The sequence below is a fragment of the Hyla sarda genome, unplaced genomic scaffold, assembly GCF_029499605.1.
Source record: "Hyla sarda isolate aHylSar1 unplaced genomic scaffold, aHylSar1.hap1 scaffold_385, whole genome shotgun sequence".
NCBI lineage: Eukaryota > Metazoa > Chordata > Amphibia > Anura > Hylidae > Hyla > Hyla sarda.
This window is the reverse complement of record NW_026610404.1, coordinates 130,768-157,988: the sequence shown is the minus strand read 5'-3', so window position 1 is coordinate 157,988 and position 27,221 is coordinate 130,768. Positions and strand designations below refer to the sequence as shown.

At 44.3% G+C, this 27,221-nt stretch overlaps 1 protein-coding gene and 1 long non-coding RNA gene across 3 annotated transcripts in view; one reads left to right on the top strand and one right to left on the bottom strand.

Moving 5' to 3' along the window:
• Nucleotides 1-27,221, bottom strand: part of LOC130332655 (receptor-type tyrosine-protein phosphatase O-like) — a gene marked incomplete at its 3' end in the record, with an annotated part of 168,328 nt that overhangs the window by 125,590 nt on the left and 15,517 nt on the right.
• LOC130332656 (uncharacterized) lies at nt 610-26,683 on the top strand. 2 transcript variants are annotated; one of them, XR_008875253.1, is made up of 4 exons: nt 610-992; nt 1,154-1,219; nt 1,331-1,405; nt 26,257-26,683. It is a non-coding gene; the product is annotated as an uncharacterized LOC130332656 (long non-coding RNA). The 2 variants fall into 2 exon arrangements; XR_008875254.1 differs by having other exon boundaries at nt 610-996.

The following is a 27,221-nucleotide window of genomic DNA, read 5'->3' as shown; positions in this document are numbered from 1 at the left end:
AATAGCCCTGGACTTATTTAATTCTGGCAGCCAGTTGGTCGCTAAGAGGGTCCTGGCAAGTCCCCCAAGGTACAAATAGACAACAACAGTAAGTATTTGCGACTCGGTGCACAGAAATAAATATATAGATGCTATTAGACAACTTACTGAACAAGTGATGATCCGTTTTGTCCTGGGTGTGGGAGTTGATAGGGGAGTATTCATAGTTGGTAAGGGATTCCACTGAAAATAGGAAATAAATTAGAAATAAACAAACTAATATGCAAAATACTCCATTTGTGCAGGTGGTGACTCATATATTCAATATATATATACGAAGATGATTTGTCACTTACTTAAAAGTGCTATATAGGTGTTCTGCAGCAATGTCCAATTGTATACTTATAGGTAGCTTCTCATTCACAAAAATGCTGGACGCTGTAACTAACAGAAGAATAAAGCATAAACACACCGTGTCTGGGTATGCTGCAGGTATCCTCACAAGTTGCTTCCTGTTACTATTGTATCAATGTAACTTGTATCTTCAATGGCACAAGAAACAATACAATCTGTATATTAATAAAAGTTATTCTAGGTTCAGACCTACTGTCGTAATACAGTGCCTCCGTGTTTCTTATGGTGATATCGCGGTCTCCGCGCGTTGCAGGGAGCTTGCTGCGGAGGTTAAACTGAAGATTCTATTGTCCGGGAATGATAGCGGTTGCAAATAGTGTCGCTCCTGCCGGAAAGCGTCTCACCGGCGTGGTGCAAGCCGAGCAGCGGAACAGGTTTGCGGTAATGCCTGGGCACTGTGCAGTGACGTCACTTAGTGTCATAGGGCATGGGGATTAGATCCTATGCATTTCGGATAGTGCGCTATCCTTCCTCAGGGATCCCTGAGCGGACACCGGCTCGTCACTGAGCGTGGAGACACGGCAGCCGGTACGCGGTCTTTGAGGAAGCCGGAAACCGCGATATCACCATAAGAAACACGGAGGCACTGTATTACGACAGTAGGTCTGAACCTAGAATAACTTATTAATATACAGATTGTATTGTTTCTTGTGCCATTGAAGATACAAGTTACATTGATACAATAGTAACAGGAAGCAACTTGTGAGGATACCTGCAGCATACCCAGACACGGTGTGTTTATGCTTTATTCTTCTGTTAGTTACAGCGTCCAGCATTTTTGTGTACAATTGGACATTGCTGCAGAACACCTATATAGCACTTTTAAGTAAGTGACAAATCATCTTCGTATATATATTGAATATATGAGTCACCACCTGCACAAATGGAGTATTTTGCATATTAGTTTGTTTATTTCTAATTTATTTGCTATTTTCAGTGGAATCCCTTACCAACTATGAATACTCCCCTATCAACTCCCACACCCAGGACAAAACGGATCATCACTTGTTCAGTAAGTTGTCTAATAGCATCTATATATTTATTTCTGTGCACCGAGTCGCAAATACTTACTGTTGTTGTCTAATTATATATTACCGTATTTACTCGAGTATAAGCCGAGTTTTTCAGCACGATTTTTCGTGCTGAAAACACCCCCCTCGGCTTATACTCGAGTGAACTCTCCACCCACAGTGGTCTTCAACCTGCGGACCTCCAGAGGTTTCAAAACTACAACTCCCAGCAAGCCCGGGCAGCCATCGGCTGTCCGGGCTTGCTGGGAGTTGTAGTTTTGAAACCTCTGGAGGTCCGCAGGTTGAAGACCACTGCGGCCTACGACATCATCCAGCCCCCTTTCACCCCCTTTAGTTCTGAGTACTCACCTCCGCTCGGCGCTGGTCCGGTCCTGCAGGACTGTCCGGAGAGGAGGTGGTCCGGTGGGATAGTGGTTCCGGGCTGCTATCTTCACCGGGGAGGCCTCTTCTAAGCGCTTCGGGCCCGGCCCCAGAATAGTCACGTTGCCTTGACGACGACGCAGAGGTACGTTCATTACCAACGTACTTCTGCGTCATCGTCCAGGCAACGCCTCTATTCCGGGCCCGCAGCGCGGAGAAGAGTCGCCCCCAGTGAAGATAGCAGCCCGGAACCACTATCCCACCGGACCACCTCCTCACCGGACAGTCCTGCGGCACCGGACCAGCGCCGAGCGGAGGTGAGTACTGTACAGAACTAAAGGGGGTGAGAGGGGGCTGGATGATGTCGAAGGCCGCAGTGGTCTTCAACCTGCGGACCTCCGGAGGTTTCAAAACTACAACTCCCAGCAAGCCCGGACAGCCGATGGCTGCCCGGGCTTGCTGAGAGTTGTAGTTTTGAAACCTCTGGAGGTCCGCAGGTTGAAAACCACTGAGGGCGGATGATGACAAGAGGATGATGAAGGGGGGGGGGGGGTGTGGGATGATGAAGGGGGGTGGGGATGATGACAAGGGGATGATGAAGGTGGGGGGGTGTGGGATGATTGCAAGGGGATAATGAAGGGGGGGGGGGTGTGGGATGATGACAAGAGGATGATGAAGGGGGGGGGGTGTGGGATGATGAAGGGGGTGGGGATGATGAAAGTAGGGGGGTGTGGGATGATGACAGGTGATGATGATGAGGGTCTGGATGATGACAGGCGGTGATGATGATGAGGATGTTAATGACGGGGGTCTGGATGATGACAGGGGGGGGATGATGCATTTCCCACCCTAGGCTTATACACTGCAGGAGAAATGCTAGCACAGGCTTCTAGTATCCGTATATACTCCTATATACACACCGCTATATACACCACAGGAGAAATGCTAGCACAGGCTTCCAGTATCTATATACACTGCTATATATATATATATATATATATATATATATATATATATATACACACACACACATACACACACACACCGCAGGAGAAATGCCAGCACAGGCTTCCAGTATCTGTATACACTGCTATATACTACTATATACACCGCAGGAGAAATGCTAGCACAGACTTCCAGTATCTGTATACACTGCTATATACACACCACTATATACACCGCAGGAGAAATGCTAGCACAGGCTTCCAGTATACACTGCTATATACTACTATATACACCGCAGGAGAAATGCTAGCACAGGCTTCCAGTATACACTGCTATATACTACTATATACACCGCAGGAGAAATGCCAGCACAGGCTTCCAGTATCTGTATACACTGCTATATACTACTATATACACCGCAGGAGAAATGCTAGCACAGGCTTCCAGTATACACTGCTATATACTACTATATACACTGCAGGAGAAATGCTAGCACAAGCTTCCAGTATCCGTATACACTGCTATATACTACTATATACACTACAGGAGAAATGCTAGCACAGGCTTCCAGTATCTGTATACACTGCTATATACTACTATATACACCGCAAGAGAAATGCTAGCACAGGCTTCCAGTATCCATATACACTGCTATATACACCACAGGAGAAATGCTAGCACAGGCTTCCAGTATCCGTATACACTGCTATATACTACTATATACACCGCAGGAGAAATGCTAGCACAGGCTTCCAGAATTCGTATACACTGCTATATACTACTATATACACCGCAGGAGAAATGCTAGCACAGGCTTCCAGTATCCATATACACTGCTATATACTACTATATACACCGCAGGAGAAATGCTAGCACAGGCTTCCAGTATCCATATACACTGCTATATACTACTATATACTCTGCAGGAGAAATGCTAGCACAGGCTTCCAGTATACACTGCTATATACTACTATATACACCGCAGGAGAAATGCTAGCACAGGCTTCCAGTATCCGTATACACTGCTATATACTACTATATACACCGCAGGAGAAATGCTAGCACAGGCTTCCAGTATCCGTATACACTGCTATATACTACTATATACACCGCAGGAGAAATGCTAGCACAGGCTTCCAGTATCCGTATACACTGCTATATAATACTATATACACTGCAGGAGAAATGCTAGCACAGGCTTCCAGTATCCGTATACACTGCTATATACTACTATATACACTGCAGGAGAAATGCTAGCACAGGCTTCCAGGATCCGTATACACTGCTATATACTACTATATACACCGCAGGAGAAATGCTAGCACAGGCTTCCAGTATCCGTATACACTGCTATATACTACTATATACACCGCAGGAGAAATGCTAGCACAGGCTTCCAGTATCCGTATACACTGCTATATACTACTATATACACTGCAGGAGAAATGCTAGCACAGGCTTCCAGTATCCATATACACTGCTATATACTACTATATACACTGCAGGAGAAATGCTAGCACAGGCCTCCAGTATACACTGCTATATACTACTATATACACCACAGGAGAAATGCTAGCACAGGCTTCCAGTATCCGTATACACTGCTATATACACCGCAGGAGAAATGCTAGCACAGGCTTCCAGTATCCGTATACACTGCTATATACTACTATATACACTGCAGGAGAAATGCTAGCACAGGCTTCCAGTATCCGTATACACTGCTATATAATACTATATACACTGCAGGAGAAATGCTAGCACAGGCTTCCAGTATCCGTATACACTGCTATATACTACTATATACACTGCAGGAGAAATGCTAGCACAGGCTTCCAGTATCCGTATACACTGCTATATACTACTATATACACTGCAGGAGAAATGCTAGCACAGGCTTCCAGTATCCGTATACACTGCTATATACTACTATATACACTGCAGGAGAAATGTTAGCACAGGCTTCAGTATACACTGCTATATACACACACACCGCTATATACACCGCAGGAGAAATGCTAGCACAGGCTTCCAGTGTCCGTATACACTGCTATATACTACTATATACACCGCAGGAGAAATGCTAGCACAGGCTTCCAGTATACACTGCTATATACTACTATATACACCGCAGGAGAAATGCTAGCACAGGCTTCCAGTATCCGTATACACTGCTATATACTACTATATACACTGCAGGAGAAATGCTAGCACAGGCTTCCAGTATCCATATACACTGCTATATACACCGCAGGAGAAATGCTAGCACAGGCTTCCAGTATCCGTATACACTGCTATATACTACTATATACACTGCAGGAGAAATGCTAGCACAGGCTTCCAGTATATACTACTATATACTACTATATACACCGCAGGAGAAATGCTAGCACAGGCTTCCAGTATATACTACTATATACTACTATATACACCGCAGGAGAAATGCTAGCACAGGCTTCCAGGATCCATAGTTTCAGGTGCTGCACATCTCGTATCTTCACAGCATAGACAATTGCCTTCAGATGACCCCAAAGATAAAAGTCTAAGGGGGTCAGATCGGGAGACCTTGGGGGCCATTCAACTGGCCCACGATGACCAATCCACTTTCCAGGAAACTGTTCATCTAGGAATGCTCGGACCTGACACCCATATTGTGTTCCAACAGTCTTGGAGGGATCTATCCAATGTGGGTTAGTGTCAGATCAATAGCCGTGGTTTTGTTTGTTATCTTCACCATTCACATAAAAGTTTCCTCATCACTGAACAAAATCTTCTGCGTAAACTGAGGGGCCTGTTCCAATTTTTGTTTTGCCCATTCTGCAGCACCTGAAACTACGGATACTGGAAGCCTGTGCTAGCATTTCTCCTGCGGTGTATATATTAGTATATAGCAGTGTATACGGATACTGGAAGCCTGTGCTAGCATTTCTCCTGCGGTGTATATAGCGGTGTGTATATAGCAGTGTATACAGATACTGGAAGCCTGTGCTAGCATTTCTCCTGCGGTGTATATAGCAGTGTATATGGATACTGGAAGCCTGTGCTAGCATTTCTCCTGCGGTGTATATAGTAGTATATAGCAGTGTATACGGATACTGGAAACCTGTGCTAGCATTTCTCCTGCGGTGTATATAGCGGTGTGTATATAGCAGTGTATACAGATACTGGAAGCCTGTGCTAGCATTTCTCCTGCGGTGTATGTAGTAGTATATAGCAGTGTATACGGATACTGGAAGCCTGAGCTAGCATTTCTCCTGCGGTGTATATAGTAGTATATAGCAGTGTATACGGACACTGGAAGCCTGTGCTAGCATTTCTCCTGCGGTGTATATAGTAGTATATAGCAGTGTATACGGATACTGGAAGCCTGTGCTAGCATTTCTCCTGCGGTGTATATAGTAGTATATAGCAGTGTATACGGATACTGGAAGCCTGAGCTAGCATTTCTCCTGCGGTGTATATAGTAGTATATAGCAGTGTATACGGACACTGGAAGCCTGTGCTAGCATTTCTCCTGCGGTGTATATAGTAGTATATAGCAGTGTATACGGATACTGGAAGCCTGTGCTAGCATTTCTCCTGCGGTGTATATAGTAGTATATAGCAGTGTATACGGATACTGGAAGCCTGAGCTAGCATTTCTCCTGCGGTGTATATAGTAGTATATAGCAGTGTATACGGACACTGGAAGCCTGTGCTAGCATTTCTCCTGCGGTGTATATAGTAGTATATAGCAGTGTATACGGATACTAGAAGCCTGTGCTAGCATTTCTCCAGCGGTGTATATAGTAGTATATAGCAGTGTATACGAATACTGGAAGCCTGTGCTAGCATTTCTCCTGCGGTGTATATAGCAGTGTATATGGATACTGGAAGCCTGTGCTAGCATTTCTCCTGCGGTGTATATAGTAGTATATAGCAGTGTATACGGATACTGGAAGCCTGTGCTAGCATTTCTCCTGCGGTGTATATAGTAGTATATAGCAGTGTATATGGATACTGGAAGCCTGTGCTAGCATTTCTCCTGCGGTGTATATAGTAGTATACAGCAGTATATAGAGAAGAGGGTTGCATTGACAATCCAACACAATGGGCAGCACATTGAACACATTTTATAAGTGGTCAGAAACTTGTAAATAACTCATAAAAGAATAAAGTTACGGTAAAACCAATCACATCATTGTTTTTCTTGTGAAATTCCCAATAAGTTTGATGTGTCACATGACCCTCTTCCTATTGAAAAAACTAAAGTTGGATTCAAAATGGCTGACTTCAAAATGGCCGCCATGGTCACCACCCATCTTGAAAAGTTTCCCCCCACCTCACATATACTAATGCGCCACAAACAGGAAGTTATCACCAACCATTCCCATTTTATTAAGGTGTATCCATAGAAATGGCGCACCTTGTAGAAGAATGGTCAGAACTCTGGACACTGAAATTTAATGTGGATAAGTGCAAGATAATGCACCTGGGGTGTAAAAACCCTCGGGTAGAATATAGAATATTTGACAGTCCTGACCTCAGTATCTGAGGAAAGGGATTTAGGAGTAATAATTTCAGAAGACTTAAAGGTAGAAAGACAATGTAATAGAGCAGCAGGAAATGCTAGCAGAATGCTTGGATGTATAGGGAGAGGTATAAGCAGTAGAAAGAGAGAAGTGCTCATGGGTGTATAGGGAGAGGTATAAGCAGTAGAAAGAGAGAAGTGCTCATGGGTGTATAGGGAGAGGTATAAGCAGTAGAGTTCAGTGCTCTGGGTGTATAGGGAGAGGTATTAGCAGTGGAAAGAGGGAAGTGCTCATGCCACTGTACAGAGCACTGGTGAGACCTCACTTGGAGTATTGTGCGCAGTACTGGAGGCCGTATCTCCAGAAGGATATAGATACTCTAGAGAGTTCAAAGTAGATACCAAACTAGTACATGGATTGCAGGATGAAACTTACCAGGAAAGGTTAAAGGACCTTAACATGTGTTACGCCGAGCGCTCCGGGTCCCTGCTCCTCCCCGGAGCGCTCACGGCGTCTCTCTCTCTCTGCAGCGCCCCAGTCAGACCCGCTGACCGGGAGCGCTGCAGTGACATTGCCAGCGGGGATGCGATTCGCATAGCGGGACGCGCCCGCTCGCGAATCGCATCCCAAGTCACTTACCCGTCCCGGTCCCCGGCTGTCATGTGCTGGCGTGCGCGGCTCCGCTCTCTAGGGCACGCGCGCGCCAGCTCTCTGTGATTTAAAGGGCCAGTGCACCAATGATTGGTGCCTGGCCCAATCAGCCTAATTAGCTTCCACCTGCTCCTTGGCTATATTACCTCACTTCCCCCACACTTCCTTGCCGGATCTTGTTGCCTTGTGCCAGTGAAAGCGTTTAGTGATGTCCAAAGCCTGTGTTTCCAGATCTTCTGCTATCCATATTGACTACGAACCTTGCCGCCTGCCCCGACCTTCTGCTACGTCTGACCTTGCCTCTGTCTAGTCCTTCTGTCCCGCGCCTTCTCAGCAGTCAGCGAGGTTGAGCCGTTGCCGGTGGATACGACCTGGTTGCTACCGCCGCAGCAAGGCCATCCCGCTTTGCGGCGGGCTCTGGTGAATACCAGTAGCAACTTAGAACCGGTCCACGCCAATCCCTCTCTGACACAGAGGATCCACCTCCAGACTGCCGAATCCTAACAGTAGATTCGGCCATGGATCCCGCTGAGGTGCCGCTTCCAAGTCTCGCTGACCTACCCACGGTGGTCGCTCAGCAATCTCAGCAAATCGCCCAACAAGGACAGCAGCTGTCGCAGTTGACCGCCATGTTACAGCAACTTCTGCCACTGCTACAGCAGAAACCCTCTCCTCCGCCAGCTCCGGCACCTCCTCCGCAGCGAGTGGCCGCTCCTAGCCTCCGCTTGTCCCTGCCGGACAAATTTGATGGGGACTCTAGACTCTGCCGTGGATTTTTGTCTCAATGTTCCCTGCATATGGAGATGTTGTCGGACCAATTTCCTACAGAACGGTCTAAGGTGGCGTTCGTAGTGAGTCTTCTATCTGGAAAGGCTTTGTCTTGGGCCACACCGCTCTGGGACCGCAATGATCCTGCCACAGCTACAGTCCAGTCCTTCTTCGCTGAAGTCCGTAGTGTCTTCGAGGAACCAGCCCGAGCTTCTTCTGCCGAGACTGCCCTGCTGAACCTGGTCCAGGGTAATTCTTCAGTAGGAGAGTACGCCATCCAATTTTGTACTCTCGCTTCCGAATTACCTTGGAATAACGAGGCTCTCTGCGCGACCTTTAAAAAAGGTCTATCCAGTAACATCAAGGATGTGCTGGCCGCACGAGAGATTTCTGCCAACCTGCAAGAACTTATCCATTTGGCCACCCGCATTGACATGCGTTTTTCTGAGAGACACCAGGAGCTCCACCAGGAAAAAGACCTTGATCTCTGGGCACCTCTCCCACAGTATCCTTTGCAATCTACGCCTGTGCCTCCCACCGAGGAGGCTATGCAAGTGGATCGGTCTCGCCTGACCCATGAAGAGAGGACTCGCCGTAGGGAAAAAAATCTATGTCTGTACTGCGCTAGTACTGAACATTTCTTGGTGGATTGCCCTATTCGTCCTCCACATCTAGGAAACGCACGCACGCACCCAGCTCACGTGGGTGTGGCGTCCCTTGGTACGAAGTCTGCTACTCCACGTCTCACTGTGCCCGTGCGGATTTCTCTTTCTGCCAACTCCTCCCTCTCAGCCGTGGCCTGCTTGGACTCTGGTGCTTCTGGAAATTTTATTCTGGACTCTTTGGTGAATAAGTTCTGCATCCCGGTGACCAGTCTCGTCAAGCCGCTCTACATTTCTTCGGTCAACGGAGTGAAGTTGGACTGTACTGTGCGTTACCGCACAGAACCCCTCTTAATGTGCATTGGACCCCATCACGAAAAGATCGAATTGTTCGTCCTTCCCAACTGTACCTCTGAAGTCCTCCTCGGTCTGCCATGGCTCCAGCATCATTCTCCCACCCTTGACTGGACCACCGGGGAGATCAAGAATTGGGGCCCTGTTTGCCGTAAGAGATGCCTCACATCGGCTCCCAGTCCCGTCTGTCGGGCCTCAGTGTCTCCTCCTGTGCCTGGCCTCCCCAAGGCCTATCTGGACTGTGCCGTGCCTCCTCATAGCCCCCGTCCTGGTGACACTCTGCCCCGTGACAAGCTTCACCCTCTGCCCCCCCTCCCCATTCCCACTTCTTCTGAACTACCTGCCGCTGGTATAGCTACCCAGGACTTCTTTTTTCAGAAGGAGACTCAAGAGGCGTCCCCTATGTTGCCGTCTCTTTTGAAGGGACAAGGAGATAAAAAGAGGGGGAGACCTAAGGGGGGGTACTGTTACGCCGAGCGCTCCGGGTCCCTGCTCCTCCCCGGAGCGCTCACGGCGTGTCTCTCTCTGCAGCGCCCCGGTCAGACCCGCTGACCGGGAGCGCTGCACTGACATTGCCGGCGGGGATGCGATTCGCATAGTGGGACGCGCCCGCTCGCGAATCGCATCCCAAGTCACTTACCCGTCCCGGTCCCCGGCTGTCATGTGCTGGCGTGCGCGGCTCCGCTCTCTAGGGCACGCGCGCGCCAGCTCTCTGTGATTTAAAGGGCCAGTGCACCAATGATTGGTGCCTGGCCCAATCAGCCTAATTAGCTTCCACCTGCTCCTTGGCTATATTACCTCACTTCCCCCACACTTCCTTGCCGGATCTTGTTGCCTTGTGCCAGTGAAAGCGTTTAGTGATGTCCAAAGCCTGTGTTTCCAGATCTTCTGCTATCCATATTGACTACGAACCTTGCCGCCTGCCCCGACCTTCTGCTACGTCTGACCTTGCCTCTGTCTAGTCCTTCTGTCCCGCGCCTTCTCAGCAGTCAGCGAGGTTGAGCCGTTGCCGGTGGATACGACCTGGTTGCTACCGCCGCAGCAAGACCATCCCGCTTTGAGGCGGGCTCTGGTGAATACCAGTAGCAACCCTAGAACCGGTCCACCGACACGGTCCATGCCAATCCCTCGCTGACACAGAGGATCCACATCCAGCTAGCCGAATCGTGACAACATGTATAGAAGAAAGAAGAGACTGAGGGATATGATAGAGACTTTATATACATAAAGGGAATCAACACGGGAAAGAAGATATATAAGAGAAGAAAAACTACCACAAGAGGACAGAGTGTTATATAGAGGACATAGTATAAATTAGAGGGGAAAGGTTTCTGCAGTAATATCAGGAAGTATTACTTTACTGAGAGAGTAGTGGATGCATGGAATAGCCTTCCTGCAGAAGTGGTCGCTGCAAATACAGTGAAGGAGTTTAAGCATGCATGGGATAAGCATAAGGCTATCCTTCATATAAGATAGGGATAGGTATAAGGCTAGCCTTCATACAAGATAGGGATAGGTATAAGGCTATCCTTCATATAAGATAGAGATAGATATAAGGCTCCTTCATATAAGATAGAGATAGGTATAAGGCTAGCCTTCATATAAGATAGGGATAGGTATAAGGCTATCCTTCATATAAGATAGGGATAGGTATAAGGCTAGCCTTCATATAAGATAGGGATAGGTATAAGGCTATCCTTCATATAAGATAGGGATATATATAAGGCTATCCTTCATATAAGATAGGGCCAGGGACTATAGATAGGATCAGATTATTGGGCAGACTAGATAGGCCAAATGATTCTTATCTGCCGACACATTCTACGTTTCTTCAGATAATGTAAGGTCATAGATGGGGGGGGGGGGTCATACAGGGAACATATGGTGTTTGTACACTGATCTGTAAGGGTCTTTATATAATGTAAGGTCATAGATGGGGGGGTCATACAGGGAATGTATGGTGTTTATGTACTGATCTGTAAGGGTCTTTATATAATGTAAGGTCATAGATTCGGGGGGGAGGGGGGGGATACAGGGAATGTATGGTGTTTATGTACTGATCTGTAAGGGTCTTTATATAATGTAAGGTCATAGATGGGGGGGTCATACAGGGAATGTATGGTGTTTATGTACTGATCTGTAAGGGTCTTCATATCATGTAAGGTCATAGATTCGGGGGGGGGGATACAGGGAATGCATGGTGTTTATGTACTGATCTGTAAGGGTCTTCATATCATGTAAGGTCATAGATTCGGGGGGGGGGATACAGGGAATGCATGGTGTTTATGTACTGATCTGTAAGGGTCTTCATATCATGTAAGGTCATAGATTCGGGGGGGAGGGGGGGGATACAGGGAATGCATGGTGTTTGTACACTGACCCTTTGCTGCCAACATGGAGGATTCTTTATTACGTGCAAAGTGTATTCTTTTTCTTCTCTATTTACTCGTCTGTCAATGACCTACAAATCGTTGACTCAGGACTCCATAGTTATGAAAAGAAAACAAGAGGGCACTGGGTCAGGTCCCTCCTCAGCCGATGTTCCCACCTCCTCCCACTCACTCCTTCATGAAGTGCATCCATCCTTCTTACTGAACAGTGTAGATATAAATGCGCAGTGTCAGGGTAATAGTGCCCTGCCCCCAGTGTCTGGATAATAGAACCCCCCACTGGACCGCTACTTGCTACAACACCAGCTCTTAACATGCCTGTCAGTATCCCGGCACGAAGATGTCTATTACTTGTAATGGCCTCGTCCCGTAATAGTTAAAGAGGCAAAACACAATAGTGCCAGTTGGCAATGGAATGGACGCCATGGATTAAAGGAACAACCTGACACTAATCCAGCAAAACAAGAAAGGTCAGTAATGCAGCCCCCCCCAAATTCAAAGCTAAATTTATTGTGAATTATATTTCTATCAGAAAATTAAACGCAGTGTACAGTAACATGAATAATGTGGAAGCCAACCTGAGTACCTGAAAGGTCTAACAGAACCCGAGGAACATACTCAAAAATATTGCAGTCTGGACGTCAAGAATGTATGAATAACCATATCAGTGCCAACCTGCATGGCATAAACTCTAGTAACACTAATGCCCGGTTTATATCAGCCATGGTACTGTGAAGCAGTCTCCTATATGGTAACAAAGCACAATATATCCGCTATAGAAGCATCAATGCACGGTATACCAGCTAAGTAACATAAAGCACTGTGTATCAGCTATGTGAATATCCTGTCCAGTAGATTAACTATATTTACGTGAAGTAAGGTAAACCACAATATGTCAGTTCTAGTAATATGAAGTACAGTATAACAGCTCTAGTAACATTACGATATACAGTGCTTCACGTTATTAGAGCGGATATATCGTGAATAGGGATGAGCGAATCGAATCTGACGAAGTTAGTTACGAATTTCAGGAAAAAATTGAATTCGCAATGAATGCAAATAGCGCCGTGATTCTATCAAGCAAGTCGCTTCATTAAACTCCATTTAGTGCGGTCCAGGCTCCAGGGCATCTAAAATTGCGAATCCACATGTGAGGACATGGGGCAAGGAATCCTGGGAAGGCGGGATGACCCTGAATCACATGCAGGATGCAGCCTATAAGCAGCCTGTCACCCCTGTGATGTCACAGCCCTATAATCAGCAGCCATATTCCGGCCAGTCACTTCAGCCTTTCACTGCAGAGAGATAGATAGGGACAGACAGCGCTGTGTGTTGCAACAAAAAGCTTTTTCCAGCAGCGATTCACCTCCTAGACAAGTCAGCGTTCTGTTGCACAGAGAGGGACAAAGAGCACTGTGTGTTTCACAGAAAAGCATTCTTTCTGAAGCAATTCACCTCCCAGTCACTGGCTACAGCGTTCTATTACAGAGAGCAGTGTGATGCACAGAAGAACAGCAGCGATTCAGCTCAAGCACAACTCCTGCCTAGAAGCACTGATAAGGGAGTGAGATTGAGAGAGAAAGTGCAATTTTGGGTGTAGTACACAGAGTTTGTGTGCTGCAGCACTGGTGTGTACTGCTGGTGTTGTGCACAAATACTTTAAGCATACTGTAGCACATTTTTCTCCCTCATAAGTGCATAGCACATACGTACATCTAAGTGGTGTACTATTTTGTTACTATTAAAGTCTCAAGGGCCTAGATACTGTGAAAGGACAGCCAAAAGCACTCACCTGCTGCTGTTATAGACAAATATTGTTTTAAGCGTAGTGAAGCGTATTGTACTCCCCTCATATACGTACTAAGTATGTCAGGCAGAAGTGCCAGGACGTGCACAGAGGAGGCCTAAATTAATCAGGCACAGGCAGAGGTCGCTGCAGACTAGGGGCGAGTTGCAGCAGGAGTCGCAGCGAGAGGCCTGATCTCCCGGTATGAGCTAGTGGTCATGTCTTGACCAGCAACCCATCTGCAGTCAGATTGGTTAACACGGTCATCCATTTAATCACAAGTGACATCTGATACCCCCAGTCAACAATCGGTGGGTTCCCCAGACAACCCTCAGTTGGCATGGCCCGGGAGCAGTCCCTGTCCTCCCTTTTCCTCTGTCCTATGCTGTTCCCTCCCCTACAGAAGTATCTTATGCTGTGGGTTCAGCTCCACTATTCACTGAGGACGATCTAATAGAGGACATTCAGCAGCTACTGCCCAACCAGGAAGTGGAGAAGACATCCCCGCTTCCTACACTAGGCGGGCAAGTATTGATGAGGAAAGTGACGTGGGAGGTGGTGTTGCCAGCGTTCAGGGTCCTGAAGCAGACACTGTTGAGGAACCTGAGGACGAAATCAGTGACCTACAGACACTTGTTGATGAGGATGCCGATCACAAATGGGAGCCGGTGCAGAAGGGGCTTCATCATCAGAACTGGGTTGCAGGTTGCCAGTGAGGCAGCAGCTGAGCCAGCAAGTTGGTAGCATGGTTGGCAGTCAGCATGGTGGCAGAAGTGGAAATTATGGAGCCAAACATGCCCGGGGGAGACCACCTGCTTCGCGGCAGCCTACCTTCCTGGGAGGTAGTGGAACTGGGCTTCCTGGAGACAGCGGCAGTAGCAGTCAATTAGTGTGGACTGTAGGTGGGAAAATCAGCTACTCGGTGGTGTAGCAGTTTTTCCATCAAGCATCCGGTGGAAGGTTAACATAGCCACATGCAAGATATGTCAGCAGAAGGTGAAGCGTGGCCAGGGTCCCAATGTTGGCACCATGGCCCTTCGTCAACATATGCTGCGCCACCATAAAACTGCCTGAGAGAACCATGGCTCCGATGTAGTGGTCCAGCTTGCTGCATCACCCAGTGGCACACCACTCCCTCTTTCAGCCAGCCAAGGCTCCACCACCTCAGCCAAAGGGAGCTGTGTGTCATACCCTCCTTCTGCTGCTCCTGCTCCTCCTACTTTGAGTCAGTCATTCCGCCAGTAATCCATCGGCAAAGCCATGTCCAAGAGACAACAGTATGCGCCCACTCCTCCAAAGGCACAGAAGCTGAATGTGCTCCTGTCCAAGTGGCTGGTGCTGCCATCCCTCCCTTTTCAAGTGGTGGACTCTGCACCTTTCAGAGAACTGATGGCTTGTGCCGAGCAGAGGTGGAGAGTCCCAAGCCGTCATTTCTTTGCGAAGAAGGCAGTACCATCCCTGCACAATTTTGTGGAAGAGAAAGCGGGCCAGTTCTTGAACCTGTCGGTGTGTACCAAAGTGCACGGCAGCATTGACGTGTGGAGCTGTAACTATGGTCAGGGACAATACATGTCCTTTACGGCTCACTGGGGGAATGTGGTTCCTTCACAGCCACAACAGCAACTTGGACAGGTCACGCAGCTTCCTCCTCCACACTCTCAGGCCGTTGGTCCTGTGACAGTGTGCGACTCCGCCTCCTCATCCTTCACCGTGTCCTCAGCCTCCACTGCCCAGACAAGTCTCAGTGGCCCTTCAGCATACCATGTGTGCAGGGCAGGGTGGTCTCACGCTGTTCTTCACATGGTTTGCCTTGGCAACAAGAGTCACACAGGGGAGGAATTGGTAAAAGTCATTCATTAAGAAATTTAATCATGGCTTACTCCACAAAAACTGGAAATGGGAACCATGGTGACCGACAACGGGAATAACATCTGGTCTGCACTGCGACAAGGAAGGCTGAGCCATATGCCCTGCATGGCACACGTGTTCAATCTGGTAGTCAAGCAGTTCCTGAAGTGTTCCCCCCCCCATTTGCAAGACATCCTAACAATGGGAAGGAAACTTTGCGTGCACTTCAGCCACTTGTACACCACAAAGCACACCCTCCTTGAGCTGCAGTGTCAGAACGATATCCCCCAACATAGTCTGATTTGCGACAAGGCCACACGTTGGAATTCCACTCTCCATATGTTGGACCGACTATATGAACAGAGAAAAGCCATCACCAATTTCTTGATGATACAAGCGGATAGGGGGACACCCCTGTGTAACTTCAATGTGAACCAGTGGTAGCTCATACGTGACACCTGCTGTTTGCTCAGGCCCTTTGAGGAAGCAACATTATTAGTAAGTCGCCAGGATTAAGGGATGAATGTCGTCATTCCACTGCTTCATTTCCTACAATACGTGTTGGAAATGATGGCTGGTCAGGGCACTGGAGACGTGGCGCCTACATCTCATGGACACATGAGCCCTGTGGGGGCTGAACTGGAGGAGGAGGGGCACAGTTTAGGTTTCCCGAAATGGGCAGTTTTTCTAGTCATCTGACAGAAGAGGAGGAGCAGGAGCAGCCAGAGGAGCTAGAGGGTTATGAGGAAATCGAAACAGAGGGCCCAGACACTGTGGCAGTATGCAGTGGAGATGGAGGCAGGGAGTCCCTCCAAGTCACTTGCACAAATGGAATGATGCATGCTCAGTTGCTTGTGTAGTGACGGCCAAACTGTCACCATTCGGCAGCGGGATGACTTCCGGCTCTCCACCTTATTGGTCCCTCGCTTCCAGCACAAAATGGGGGCCTTTTTTTTCTTTTTACACCCACTGAGAGTGAGGACAAATTGACGTACTACAGAGACATCCCATGTAGTCAGGTGGCCGATGTCTATCTGCGCCATAAAGCATCTTCTCGCAGGTCTGACTCAGGGGGCCCTCTGTGCTCACCTTCCACTGCCATGGCTGCTGGGGAGAGGTGAGGTGGCAGGAGCAGTACAAGCTCCATCAGCAGCCGTAGTCTACAGTTGCTGATAAGTAGCTTTCTATACCCGCATAGTGAAGCAACTCATAAGCAGCAGGTAGACCTGGAGCAGGACCTAAACCAGCAGGTGGTGGCATCCCTTGACATGCCCATGCTAACACACCTTGAAGATCCGCTGGACTTCTGGGCAGCCAAACTTGATTTGTGGCCACAACTAGCAGAGCTTGCCCTGGAAAAGCTGTCCTGCCCGGCCAGTAGTGTGCCATCAGAGTGGGTGTTTAGTGCGGCAGGGGCCATAGTCAAAATGTGGAGAGACTGACCTTTGTGCAGATGAATCAGGCATTGATCAGCCAGGATTTCCACCCACCAATGCCTGATGCATCAGAGTAGATTGACCATGGAGCCACACCAACATTTCACAAATATGCATAGTGGAAACAGATTTAAGACACTGCTCCCCAGTTACAAACATTCCTCCGCATCAGACCTTTTTTCACCCACCTTCATAAGCAGGTACTGGTATTGCCACCCACCGCATCACTGGGTCCCTTTCAGGACTCCTGATGTTGCCACCTTCAGGCTGTGTCATTCAGCCACCATATGTTCTCCTCATGCTGTCGCCAACTCCAGGCTGTGCCATTCAGCCACTATATGGTCTCCTCATGCTGCCGCAAACTCCAGGCTGTATCATTCAGCAACAATATGGTCTCCTCATGCTGCTTGTACATTACTAAAAAAATTTTTTTAAAAAGGTAGCACTAGCTACCATAAAACTTCAATTTAACATTGAAAATTCATTTTTTAATCTTCGGGATTGTGAAGCCCTATTGTCTCCTCATGCTATCCCCAACTCCAGGCTGTGTCATTCAGCCACTATATGGTCTCCTCATGCTTCCGCCACCTCCAGGCTGTGTCACTGTGCCGCCATGTGGTCTCCACATGCTGCCGCAAACTCCAGGCTGTGTCATTCAGCCATTATATGGTTTCCTCATGCTGCTGGGACATTTCCTAAACATTTTTATGGTAGCACTAGCTACCATAAATCTTCAATTTAAATTTGAAAATTAATCTCATGCTGCCGCCAACTCCAGGCTGTGTCATTCAGCCACTATATGGTCTCTTCTTGCTGCTGCCAATTCCAGGCTATGTCATTCTGCCAGATTATGGTCTCCTCATGCTGCTGTCATCTCTAGGCTCTGTCATTGTGCCGCTATGTGACATGTGACTCCTTGTTGGATTTGGTCTTTTGTAACCACACATTTTATTATTAAATCTTAAATAAAAAAAAAAAAAAAAAAAGGATAGAGCGATAACAGTGAACCATAACTGATTAAATGAAACATTTGCACTTTAACAGTCAGGGGGGGGGGGGGGGGTGCTGAGAGGCAGGGGCTGAAACAGGTGGTATCTTGCCTGGTGGAGGACCGCCAGCTCGATGCTCACTAGAATGGGTACTCAAAAAATTTTTAATACATTTAAATTAAAATAACATAAAATTATCTTTACTCTGACACCATATGGTCTCCCTGCTGCCACATCCAGACGCTCTGTGGCAGTGATTCTAATAGCGACGCCTCTGATCTGCATGTCATACACAATAACCGTATTTCACTACCCCAGCACACTCCATATGCATGTTAGAACAAAGCAAAGTGTTCTACACTTTATAGTGTATACTGTGCAGTAATGTAACTATAGCTGATATACTGTGCAGTAATGTAACTATAGCTGATATACTGTGCAGTAATGTTACTATAGATGATATACTGTGCAGTAATGTAACTATAGATGATATACTGTGCAGTAATGTTACTATAGATGATATACTGTGCAGTAATGTTCCTATAGATGATATACTGTGCAGTAATGTTCCTATAGCTGATATACTGTGCAGTAATGTTACTATAGATGATATACTGTGCAGTAATGTTACTATAGATGATATACTGTGCAGTAATGTTACTATAGATGATATACTGTGCAGTAATGTAACTATAGCTGATATACTGTGCAGTAATGTTACTATAGATGATATACTGTGCAGTAATGTTACTATAGCTGATATACTGTGCAGTAATGTAACTATAGCTGATATACTGTGCAGTAATGTTCCTATAGATGATATACTGTGCAGTAATGTTACTATAGCTGATATACTGTGCAGTAATGTTACTATAGATGATATACTGTGCAGTAATGTTACTATAGATGATATACTGTGCAGTAATGTTACTATAGATGATATACTGTGCAGTAATGTTACTATAGATGATATACTGTGCAGTAATGTTACTATAGCTGATATACTGTGCAGTAATGTTACTATAGATGATATACTGTGCAGTAATGTTACTATAGATGATATACTGTGCAGTAATGTTACTATAGATGATATACTGTGCAGTAATGTTACTATAGCTGATATACTGTGCAGTAATGTTACTATAGATGATATACTGTGCAGTAATGTTACTATAGATGATATACTGTGCAGTAATGTTACTATAGATGATATACTGTGCAGTAATGTTACTATAGCTGATATACTGTGCAGTAATGTTACTATAGATGATATACTGTGCAGTAATGTTACTATAGATGATATACTGTGCAGTAATGTTACTATAGATGATATACTGTGCAGTAATGTTACTATAGCTGATATACTGTGCAGTAATGTTACTATAGATGATATACTGTGCAGTAATGTTACTATAGATGATATACTGTGCAGTAATGTTACTATAGATGATATACTGTGCAGTAATGTTACTATAGATGATATACTGTGCAGTAATGTTCCTATAGATGATATACTGTGCAATAATGTTACTATAGATGATATACTGTGCAGTAATGTTACTATAAATGATATACTGTGCAGTAATGTTACTATAGATGATATACTGTGCAGTAATGTTACTATAGATGATATACTGTGCAGTAATGTTCCTATAGATGATATACTGTGCAATAATGTTACTATAGATGATATACTGTGCAGTAATGTTACTATAGCTGATATACTGTGCACTAATGTTACTATAGCTGATATACTGTGCACTAATGTTACTATAGATTATATACTGTGCAGTAATGTAACTATAGATGATATACTGTGCAGTAATGTTACTATAGATGATATACTGTGCAGTAATGTTACTATAGCTGATATACTGTGCAGTAATGTTACTATAGATGATATACTGTGCAGTAATGTTACTATAGATGATATACTGTGCAGTAATGTTACTATAGATGATATACTGTGCAGTAATGTTACTATAGCTGATATACTGTGCAGTAATGTTACTATAGATGATATACTGTGCAGTAATGTAACTATAGCTGATATACTGTGCAGTAATGTTACTATAGATGATATACTGTGCAGTAATGTTACTATAGATGATATACTGTGCAGTAATGTTACTATAGCTGATATACTGTGCAGTAATGTTACTATAGCTGATATACTGTGCAGTAATGTTACTATAGATGATATACTGTGCAGTAATGTTACTATAGATGATATACTGTGCAGTAATGTTACTATAGCTGATATACTGTGCAGTAATGTTACTATAGCTGATATACTGTGCAGTAATGTTACTATAGATGATATACTGTGCAGTAATGTTACTATAGCTGATATACTGTGCAGTAATGTTACTATAACTGATATACTGTGCAGTAATGTTACTATAGCTGATATACTGTGCACTAATGTTACTATAGATTATATACTGTGCAGTAATGTAACTATAGATGATATACTGTGCAGTAATGTTACTATAGATGATATACTGTGCAGTAATGTTACTATAGATGATATACTGTGCAGTAATGTTACTATAGATGATATACTGTGCAGTAATGTTACTATAGATGATATACTGTGCAGTAATGTTACTATAGATGATATACTGTGCAGTAATGTTACTATAGATGATATACTGTGCAGTAATGTTACTATAGATGATATACTGTGCAGTAATGTAACTATAGCTGATATACTGTGCAGTAATGTTACTATAGATGATATACTGTGCAGTAATGTTCCTATAGCTGATATACTGTGCAGTAATGTTCCTATAGATGATATACTGTGCAGTAATGTTACTATAGCTGATATACTGTGCAGTAATGTTACTATAGATGATATACTGTGCAGTAATGTTACTATAGCTGATATACTGTGCAGTAATGTTACTATAGCTGATATACTGTGCAGTAATGTTACTATAGATGATATACTGTGCAGTAATGTTACTATAGATGATATACTGTGCAGTAATGTTACTATAGCTGATATACTGTGCAGTAATGTTACTATAGATGATATACTGTGCAGTAATGTTACTATAGATGATATACTGTGCAGTAATGTTACTATAGCTGATATACTGTGCAGTAATGTTACTATAGATGATATACTGTGCAGTAATGTTACTATAGATGATATACTGTGCAGTAATGTTACTATAGATGATATACTGTGCAGTAATGTTACTATAGCTGATATACTGTGCAGTAATGTTACTATAGCTGATATACTGTGCAGTAATGTTACTATAGATGATATACTGTGCAGTAATGTTACTATAGATGATATACTGTGCAGTAATGTTACTATAGATGATATACTGTGCAGTAATGTTCCTATAGATTATATACTGTGCAATAATGTTACTATAGATGATATACTGTGCAGTAATGTTACTATAGATGATATACTGTGCACTAATGTTACTATAGATGATATACTGTGCAGTAATGTAACTATAGATGATATACTGTGCAGTAATGTTCCTATAGATGATATACTGTGCAGTAATGTTACTATAGATGATATACTGTGCAGTAATGTTACTATAGATGATATACTGTGCAGTAATGTTACTATAGCTGATATACTGTGCAGTAATGTTACTATAGATTATATACTGTGCAGTAATGTTACTATAGATGATATACTGTGCAGTAATGTTACTATAGATGATATACTGTGCAGTAATGTTACTATAGATGATATACTGTGCAGTAATGTTACTATAGCTGATATACTGTGCAGTAATGTTACTATAGATGATATACTGTGCAGTAATGTTACTATAGATGATATACTGTGCAGTAATGTTACTATAGATGATATACTGTGCAGTAATGTTACTATAGATGATATACTGTGCAGTAATGTTACTATAGATGATATACTGTGCAGTAATGTTACTATAGGTGATATACTGTGCAGTAATGTTACTATAGATTATATACTGTGCAGTAATGTTACTATAGATGATATACTGTGCAGTAATGTTACTATAGATGATATACTGTGCAGTAATGTTACTATAGATGATATACTGTGCAGTAATGTTACTATAGATTATATACTGTGCAGTAATGTTACTATAGATGATATACTGTGCAGTAATGTTACTATAGGTGATATACTGTGCAGTAATGTTACTATAGGTGATATACTGTGCAGTAATGTTACTATAGATGATATACTGTGCAGTAATGTTACTATAGATGATATACTGTGCAGTAATGTTACTATAGATGATATACTGTGCAGTAATGTTACTATAGATGATATACTGTGCAGTAATGTTACTATAGATGATATACTGTGCAGTAATGTTACTATAGATGATATACTGTGCAGTAATGTTACTATAGCTGATTTAACTTGCATGAACGTTTAGAGCTGTTATACAGTGCGTCACATTAGAGCTGATATTACAGATCTAAACCTTCATGCATGTAATATCAGCTATAGTAACATTGATGCACAGTACAACAGCTCTAATAAAATTAATACAGTATATCAACTATGTTTACTTTAACCCCTTAAGGACCAGTCCATTTTACACCTTAGGACCAGAGCGTTTTTGAACATCTGACCACTGTCACTTTAAACATTAATAACTCTGGAATGCATTTACCTTTCATTCTGATTCAAAATTTGTTTTTCGTGACATATTCTACTTTATGTTATTGGTAAAATTTTGTCGATACTTGCATCGTTTCTTAGTGAAAAATTCCAAAATTTGATGAAAAAAATTGAAAATTTTGCATTTTTCTAACTTTGAAGTTCTCTGCTTGTTAGGAAAATGGATATTCCAAATCATTTTTTTTTTTTATTCACATATACAATATGTCCACTTTATGTTTGCATCATAAAATTGACGTGTTTTTACTTTTGGAAGACACCAGAGGCTTCAAAGTTCAGCAGCAATTTTCCAATTTTTCACAAAATTTCCAAAATCACAATTTTTCAGGGACCAGTTCAGGTTTGAAGTGGATTTGAAGGGTCTTCATCTAAGAAATACCCCACAAAAGACCCCATTATAAAAACTGCAGCCCCCAAAGTATTCAAAATGACATTAAGTCAGCATTTTAACCCTTTAGGTGTTTCACAGGAATAGCAGCAAAGTGAAGGAGAAAATTCACAATCTTCATTTTTTACACTTGCATGTTCTTGTAGACCCAATTTTTGAATTTTTACAAGGGGTAAAAGGAGAAAATGTATACTTATATTTGTAGCCCAATGTCTTTCGAGTAAGCACATACCTCATATGTCTATGTAAATTGTTCGGCGGGCGCAGTAGAAGGCTCAGAAGCGAAGGAGCGACAAGGGGATTTTGGAGAGTACGTTCTTCTGAAATGGTTTTTGGGGGGCATGTTGCATTTAGAAAGAGCCTATGGTGCCAGAACAGGGAAAAAAAAACACATGGCATACCATTTTGGAAACTAGACCCCTTGAAGAACGTAACAAGGAAAAAAGTGAGCCTTAATACCGCACCACAGGTGTTTCACGACTTTTGCATATGTAAAAAAATAAAATAAAAAATGTCACAAAAATGTGTGTTTTCCCCCAAATTTCACATTTATGCAAGGGTTAATAGCAGAAAATACCCCCCAAAATTTGTAACCCCATCTCTTCTGAGTATGGAGGTACCCCATAAGTTGACCTGAAGTGCACTACGGGCGAACTACAATGCTCAGAAGAGAAGGAGTCATATTTGGCTTTTTGAGAGCAAATTTTGCTCGGGGGCATGTCGCATTTAGGAAGCCCCTATGGTGCCAGGACAGCAAAGGGGTACAGTGAGCATTTACCCCCCACTGGTGTCTGTCAGATCTTTGGAACAGTGGGCTGTACAAAATTTTTAATTTGCATAGCCCACTGTTCCAAAGATCTGTCAGACACCAGTGGAGTGTAAATTCTCACTGCACCCCTCATTACATTCCGTGAGGGGTGTAGTTTCCGAAATGGGGTCACATGTGGGGTTTTGTTTTTTTGCATTTGTCAAAACCGCTGTAACAATCAGCCACCCCTGTGCAAATCATCTCAAATATACATGGTGCACTCTCCCTTCTGGGCCTTGTTGTGCGCCCCCAGAGCACTTTGCGCCCACATATGGGGTATCTCCGTAGTCAGGAGAAATTGCATTACAAATTTTGGGGGTCTTTTTTCCCCTTTTACCTCTTGTCTAAATGAAAAGTATAGGGCAACACCAGCATGTTAGTGTAAAAAATTTATTTTTTTACACTAACATGCTGGTGTAGACCCCAACTTCACCTTTTCATAAGGGGTGAAAGGAGAAAAAGCCCCCCCCAAATTTGTTAGGCAATTTCTCCCGAGTACGGCGATACCCCATATGTGACTCTAAACTGTTGCCTTGAAATACAACAAGTGAGAGCGCCATGTGCATTTGAGGCCTGAATTACGGATTTGCATAGGGGTATTCTACGCCAGTGATTCCCAAACAGGGTGCCTCCAGCTGTTGCAAAACTCCCAGCATGCCTGGACAGTCAACGGCTGTCCGGCAATACTGGGAGTTGTTGTTTTGCAACAGCTGGAGGCTCCATTTTGAAAACAGTGGCGTACCAGACGTTTTTCATTTTTATTGGGGAGGGGCTGTGTAGGGGTATGTGTATATGTAGTATTTTTTACTTTTTATTTAATTTTCTGTTAGTGTAGTGTAGTGTTTTTAGGGTACAGTCACACGGGCGGGGGATTACAGCGAGTTTCCCGCTGCGAGTTTAAGCTGGCGCGCAAAATTTGTTGCATTGCAAACTTGCAGCCTGATACTCACTGTAAGCCCCATGCACATGTGAATGTACCCTGTACATTCACAGGGGGGGGGGGGGGGAACCTCCAGCAAAACTACAACTCCCAGCATGCACAGTCTATCAGTGCATGCTGGTAGTTATAGTTTTGCAACAGCTGGAGGCATATGGGTTGGGAAACACTGAGTTAGGAAACAGACAATGTTTCCCAACCAGTGTGCCTCCAGTTGTTGCAAAACCACAACTCCCAAACATTCTCAGGCATGCTGGAAGTAGTAGTTCGGCAACATCTTTAGAGCCAGATGTTGCCGAACTACAACTCCCAGCATGCTTGGAGTTGTAGTTTTGCAACATCTGGAGGACTACAGTTTGCAGACCACTAATACAGTGGTTCCCAATCTGTGCCCTTCCAGATGTTGCAAAACTACAACTCCCAGTATGCCAAAACTGTCCAGGCATGCTGGGAGTTGTAGTTCTGCAACATCTGAAGGGCCAGATGTTACAGAACTACAACTCCCAGCATGCCTGGACAGTAAGGGCATGCTGGGGATGTGTAGTTTTGCAACATCTGGAAGGGCACAGTGGTCTCCAAACTGTGGACCTCCAGATCTTGCAAAACTACAACTCCCAGCATGCCCAGACGCCAAGGGCTGTCTGGGCATGCTGGGAGTTGTAGTATACAGGGTCCCAATACAGCAATGCATGTTGCTTTACGGCGACGTGCATTGCTGTAAAGGGCCCGACCGCGGCTGAAGATCCACTCACCTGTCGCCGCCGCCGTCTTTATCGCCAGGATCCGGGTCTTCAGGGACTAGGTAAGTACCGGGACTTCCAGGGGCCGGGCAGGGCGAGAGGAAGTAACCGCCCCCTCCCCCTGCGGTTGGTCGGTTAGCTAACCGAAGAATCGCAGGGGATTGGAGGAGGTGGCAGGCTTGCCACCTCGCTCCTAGCCTCCAGCATGGTCCTGGCTGTCTGTGACAGCTGGGATCATGCAAAATTACCGAGCGGTCGGGTCCCAGAGACCCGATCAGCCCGGTATCGCCGCAGATCGCAAGGGCCCTACATGCCCCCCCTCTGCGTTTGCCCTGGATTCAGCAGGCATCCGGTTCCGATATCTGCCCGGCGGGCGGCAGGGACCGGAAAACGCCATGACGTCCTTGGATGTCATTGGTCCTTAAGGCCCAGGGTGCCAAGACGTCCCAGGACGTCATTGGTCCTTAAGAGGTTAAGCACAATATCCACTATAGTAATGTAAACACGACAAACAGCTCTAGTAACAATAATGTACTGTATATCCTCTATTAACATTAATGCACAGTATATAAATAATAGTAAAGTAAGGCAAAGTATACAATATATACCATTAGTGTACAATATATAAGCATTAGTAACTAACAAAGTATCCACTATAGTAACAAAGACTCAGGAGGCGGCAAGGCCCGGCATTACCAATGTGGACCTGCAAGAGAGCAAGATGTGACTGCTGGAGCTCCAAACACGGTGGCAAATTCATACAGTCATCTGCACATCCGGCCTGCACAGCCCTGCCATACTGCCAACCGCAGCTCAGTCCTGGGACCACATCCATAGTAGCCCATCACTGGTTGTGAAGTCACCAAAAGGTCATCCAAAAATAGGAAAATGTGAGGATTAAAAACTAAAAAAAAAATAAGTAGAAAACAAATAAAGCACGTCATTACATATAAACGTAAGAAAGATCTGCTGGGAGCTGTAACTCTTTTTATTATAAAAATGAAAAACACATCTGATACAAAACATAAAACAAAAACAAGCTTAACCAGCTATAACAAAAATAAAATTACAAAACAAACTCTGCCTAACCGGCCAGCCCAAATTTACTAAAATACACGTTTACTTTTTTCTCCATACAAAAATAACACACACAAACACGCATTCCAAAAAATGAACATAAAAATAGCCCAACTTGGCTTATAAAAAATATATAAACATAAAATTCAGCACAACTTGGCTATAAAAACAAAACAAAAGAAAAGGAACATAAAAGTAGCACAACTGGCTATAAACACAAAAATTATCCTTACCCAGGGGAGAAGAAAAAAAAAAAAAAAAAAATTTATAAAAATTGCTCAGCACAACTTGCCTTAACCCCTTAAGGACCGGGGTTTTTTCCGGTTTTGCATTTTCGTTTTTTGCTCCTTGCCTTTAAAAAATCGTAACTCTTTCAATTTTGCACCTAAAAATCCATATGATGGGTTATTTTTTGCGCCACCAATTCTACTTTGTAATGACATCAGTCATTTTGCCCAAAAATCTACGGTGAAACGGAAAAAAAAATCATTGTGCGACAAAATTGAAAAAAAAAACGCTGTTTTGTAACTTTTGGGGGCTTCCGTTT